The sequence below is a fragment of the Triticum dicoccoides genome, chromosome 4B, assembly GCF_002162155.2.
Source record: "Triticum dicoccoides isolate Atlit2015 ecotype Zavitan chromosome 4B, WEW_v2.0, whole genome shotgun sequence".
Classification (NCBI taxonomy): Eukaryota; Viridiplantae; Streptophyta; class Magnoliopsida; order Poales; family Poaceae; genus Triticum; species Triticum dicoccoides.
Genome location: NC_041387.1, coordinates 534,579,252 through 534,585,251, shown reverse-complemented (window position 1 = coordinate 534,585,251; position 6,000 = coordinate 534,579,252).

Genomic DNA, 6,000 nt, shown 5'->3' with positions numbered 1-6,000 from the left:
CCAAGTAGTCCTTTACCGCGGACGCGGCTATTCGAATAGATAATGTTAACCCTGCAGGGGTGTACTTCTTCATACACGCTCTCACCACTTACCGTCGTTTACACGACATGTACTCGGCAACCTTCAAGCGGAAGCCCAACATGGGTGTCGGCCACGACCTACCTAAACACCTAAGTCTCTAGTCCAGGTTTATCGCCTATTCAGGTTCCATCCGCAGGGAGTCCGGCCGAGGTTTCCACATATGGCCCCGAACGATATGTACAGGGTTCCGAGACACCTAACGGGTGCCCGGCATACCAGGCCACGTACCTACCGCATCACAGCCCACCCCGCGGGTCAGCGCTGCCCACGGCCTCCAGTAAGCTACAAACACCAGAAACTACTTGCAACTCCTGGACAGAGGACTAGGGTGAATAAGAAGCCGAGAGGGTCCATTGGTTTCGGGCCCAATGCATGTAGGTAGCTGAATCTTAAATCACACATACAGATCTCAGTGCTTAAGGTCGGCTTCAATGAAACAACCCACCATGTACTCCTACATGGCCTCTCAACGATACCTTTACCAAATCGTGTTCAACACATCACTCTCATTACCGGCATGATCATTTCACTCCAGCCCATCACCCAGATGAACCAGACCTGACACGACTCTAAGCATAGCAGGCATAGCAAGGTAGGAACAACACATACATATGGCTCAATCAACTCCTACACATGCTAGTGGGTTTCATCTAGTTACTGTGGCAATGACAGGTCATGCAGAGGAAATGGGTTCAACTACCGTAGCACTCAGCAGTTTGAATCATGTTGTCTTAATGCAGTAAAAGAGAGCAGAAGCGAGAACATGGGATTGTATCAATATGATCAAATGGTTGCTTGCTTGCCTGATGGGTCGATGCACTGATATTGATCTTCGCTAGGGTAATCGTGCTACTCCTCGGGGGCAGATCCTGCCGCAAAGAGCACCGATACACAACATCACCAAACAATATGCAACAATATGATGCATGCATGAGACATGGCAAAATGAGTGTATTAGGCTAATGCAACTAAGACCAGATGGGTTTGAACTAGTTTGAACCAAAGATTCAAGTTTCAAACTCATATGTGGCCCTTTTAAGTGCTTTATCTTGTTCTGCACTAAACATCAGGTTAGCTTGCTTAAACATGCATGAAACCAGTACAGATGGATAGATTGGATTTTTCTGATCATTTTTCATATATAAAACTTTGCATTTGGAGTTACAGATTAATTGCTATGATTTTTTAAAGTTTGTGGTATTTACTGGAATTTCCTGTATAAAAATAATTCTAGTAAATAAATTACTGCGTCAGCATTACGTCGGGATGACGTCAGCGGTCAACGGAACAGTCCAGGTCAACCCTGACTAGTGGGTCCCGTGTGTCCGTGTAATTAGTTTAACTAAATATTAATTAAAACTAATCATGATTAGTTAACAGGGCTGGGCCCCACCTGTCATTGACCCAGGGGGTCAAACTGGGCCCACCCGTGGTCAAACGAGGGGTTAGCGGGGTCAACTCGGCGGCGTTTAGCCGTCGGCGAGGCCGAACGCAGCGGCGAGAGTGGTTTTGTGCATTCCGGCGACCAAAAGAGCCGCGGAGGGTATCTACTTGTAGCTGGGAGCAAGCCGCAGCTCTTGGTGGTGTTGGTTGAGCTCGGGGTGACCGGAAACGGCGCCGGCGACGACCTTGGCGGTCGCCGGAGTTCGGGTGATGATGAACACGAAGCTACGGGACACGGCGAGGCTCGTGGTGAGGTGCTACGGGTTCCTGCGAGTGCGGTGAGTGCGTTGGACATGGTGATGTGGCCAGTGAGTGGCCGGAGTCACGTCGGCGACGAGCTCCGTGGCGGTGCGTGCGGGTGAGCTTCGTGCAGTCGCTACGGGGATCAGAAGCGAGAAAGGAAAGGGGGAGAGGTAGCTGGGCTCACGGCGATCTCGAGGAAGCAAACGGCGCGGTCGGGGACGAGCTGGTTCGGCGGTGACGTCGACGGGGATCTCCGGCGACGGCGGAGGCGGGCGAGGTCAGTGCAGAGGCTTCGGGGCAAGCGAGCGCTCGGGGCTCGGCTAGCTCGAAGAAGAGGAGGGCGGCGGAGCTCCTGGACACGAGGAACGTCGCAAGGACGACGGAGAGCGCGACTACGGCGACGGAGAGTGAGGGAGAGAGGCAGGTGAGCGAGTGAGGTGTCCAGGGGGTTCGGGGCACGACGTGGAGGTCGTCCAGGCAAGCAGAGAGGCGAGGGGAGGAAGCAGGGCGGCGGGCAGCTGCGTGGCGCGCGCTGGTGCCGCCGTCGAGCACCTGCCTGCCTGCCTGGCGAAGGCAAGCAGCTCGCTGGAGCGGCTGCTGGGCTGGGCCGGCTAGGTGGGCTGGCTAGTTGGGTTGCCAGGCTAGTTCCCTCTCTCTCTCTTTTATTTCTCTTTTCTATTTATTCTGTAACTTTGTGGACTTTCTAAAAATACCTAAACAACTCCAAAAATCACCAAACTGCTCATGGCCACTAACTGGAATATATCCAGCATGGAACATTTTTGTTTGGGATTATTTGAGCATTTAAAATAATTTATATAATTTAAATGCCCAAACTCAAATACTTAGGATGACCTAGAAAATTGTGCACCACTTTTGGTAGTGGCTCTGAACCAAGGCAAAAATGATGGACATTTTAGAAGGGCATTTCAAGTTCATTGAAAATATTTTTAGTAAACCCTAGTTGGTTTCAGAGGGGGCTGGGGGTTCTGTCATCCCCATTTCAAGTTTTTGATGAAAGAAATAGACATGATGCAACGCTCTAATGCATGAACTAGCTAGGGTGTGACACCCTAAATTTGTGCATAGTTTAAGATTTGCTTTGGACTGCAAATGCACAAGGAATTAGGCTCATGGGTTACTCTTCCATGTCACATACATCTTGGTGTTGCGCTCAGAATGATAAAGATTGAATACATGCACTCATCACCAAGCAAAGTGAATGATCACATAGGATAGATAGGATAATATCATCAAACATGCATAAGTGTAGCTTATGATCAAACACATGATCATCAATGTCTCACAAGAATAGCATAGTATCTCAAGCAAAGCAAAAGCAAACAAGTTTAAAAACCACCAAAGCAAGAGAGAACAAAAGCAACACACTCTCTCTCGAAGACTATGATCTATACATTTTTCTCCCCCTTTGGCAACAAGTTACCAAAAAGTTCATAGAAAATGCATAGTGCTAGATCGACTCTCAGGCTTGATCATCAGTTGGTGGTGTAGAGATGGTTCCTTGGACGAAGGCTTCAGTTGATGTAGAGGGATCTGGAGGAGTTGGTGCTGGAGCTGGTTGTACAGGAACTGTAGGAGTTGTGGCTGGTGTAGATGATGTTGCTCTAGTGTCTGTCACTGGCACTGCTGCTGACCTCTGAGCTCTAGGCACTCTGGCAAATACATTAGTGGTAGACTTGCCCTTCCTCTCCTGCATGTCATCCTGCAGCTGCTCCACAACTGACTGAATCTCAGTTACCTTGACATCAAGATCATAAAATTTATGTTCCATGATTCTTTCCAAGCTTTCCTGATTCTGAGTTAAGGTGGCCAACCCCTTCCCAATCCTCAGTGTTGATGCTATCAAGTAACCAAGCTGCTCCTGCTTGTTCTTCAAGAAATACTCATATGCCTCCTCATGAGTTGGCATCTTGGCAGCCTTCTCCTTCCTTGCCTTCTCCTTCTTCTCTTGAGCTTGAACTGATGATGGATCATCCTCATTCATGACAACCTCATTATCCTCAAATTCTGGATAGAGAGAAAAATGTTCCCTATCCAATAGATATGTGCATGTGCCCATCTTTGAGTTAATCAACAACTGAATCTGAGGGGCATATCCACAACTCCTCTTATGATCTGCTGCAGTCCTCTTAATAGTTTCTACTATAAGGCTCATGAACTTGAATTTCTGAGGCACATCAAACAAATGCAACATGTTGATTGCATGCCCTCTGATCATGTTGTGGTCACCAGACTTAGGCAATAGAGTGTGCCTTAGGATTCAGTTGATTGTAGGCAGCCCTGACATAAGAAAGTGGACTGATCCAAAAGATAAAGTCTCTAGGGCTTTGTCTGGGATCTCCTTGTACATATGTGCCATGGTATTATGTCCCATTTTCTTCTTGGCATATACATCCAGGTCATCATCATTTTCCTTTGGGGCATTTATCAGTTTTGCCCACTCCTCAATAGTTGACTGATACCTTGTACCTTTAGACATCCAAACTATCCTTCCATCTGGATAGAAGTGTGTTGTGGAGTAGAATTGCATAATAATTTCATCATTCCAGTTTGTGAGCTTCTGCCCAACAAAATCTGCAACTCCACAAGCAACAAAACTGTCTTGAACTCCTGGATAGTGTTCTTCACTTTCCTTCATGTAGGTCCAGTTGGCCCACCTCATATCACACACAATGGGCTTTTTGTCCAGCAAGATTGTCTCACAGAAGTCCTGTTGTTCCTTTGCATGTAACCTGTAATCAACAGTAGTTCTTCTCCTTGTGGCATATGGATCTGCCATCCTCCATAGCCTCAACCCTGAATCTTTTCTGATGTTCATGTCCTCAGCTACAGGATGGGCATCATTATGGTCTGGTATCTTGGGCTTGAGCTTCCTTAGAACTTGTCCTTCTTCATCTTCCTCCTCAACAACCTTAGGCACTGGGGCCTTGTTCTTCTCAGCAGCTGGAATACTCCTGGTATTCCTCTTTGGTGCATGCTTGGCCTTGGGGGCAGCTTTGGGTGCTTCCTTGGGCTTAGATGTTGCAGCCCCTAATCTAATTGCATCTCCCATAAGCTTTGGTGCATTTGGTGTTGGTGCAGCAAGCTCTTCTTATTCCATCATGGAAGGTTGCCCAACTACTCTGGCCATGGTCTTCTTGACCCTTTCTTTCCTTTTCTTTCCTTCAGCAGCTGGCTCTTCAGGCATCTCAGGCAGTTGAGTTGATGCTCTGGCTTTGGACATTGGTTGTCTCCCTGCCTTTGATCTTCATGCCTGGCTTTACTGCAGTTGAACTAAGCACCTTCTTGTGCACTACCTTCTTGGAAGTAGCTTCGTCCTCTTCAGCTCTATAATCCTCATCTTCAGAGTCTGAAGTTTTCTTCTTCCTTTGCCTAGTAGCAGCCTTAGGCAGGTTGCTCGGAGTGCTCCTGCTACCTTCATCTGAAGTGCTGGAGGGACTAGTGCCCTCACTCATTTGCATCTATCCTTCTGACCTGTTCTGACTGTCACTCTGGTTTGACATGCTGCAAACACTGACTGCTGACCTTGTGAAGAGTTATAGATGAGCTGGAGTGGATGAGCATCACAAAATGCAGAGATTTTTGCAAAAGAATGATTCAAAAATTCAGTTTTAGTTTTCCACAGAAAGCATTTTGGATCAACCGATTTTCAAACTTGGTGATACCGAAGCAGTTTTGGAACCTAAACTGATGAACTCGGTTGGACCGAGTCACAGTTTGGTGGCACCGAGACTGCTAGGGTTTCACAAAGTCCTAAAATCGGTCACACCGATTAGCAATTCTCGGTCAGACCGAGAGTTACTAGTGCAATGGCATAAGCCAAATCGGTGGGACCGAGTTTTTCAACTTGGTGGGTCCGAGATGGTTTCGGCGGAAATCTAACCCTAAATTTTCAAATCTCATCTAATCTACGGATTGCATTGACTAGATTGGAGTGTTTCAATCGTGGCAAGAATCAATTAGAACACAATGTGCTAGGAGTCGGACGAGGATAGCACAATGATCGAGTCCATACCCTAGCATGGCGATGAACTCGCTATGGAGGCAACGGCGGGGTTGAATTCCGTTGGCGGCGGCGGAGACCAGCGACACGAGGCGGCTGGCGACGAGGAGATGATCCGGAGACCTTGGAGGCAGAGCGAGCTTTTGCGTGGGCGAAGGGTTTCGGAGAAATTTACAAATTTTGCCCGTGACTATATATATAGCCCGACC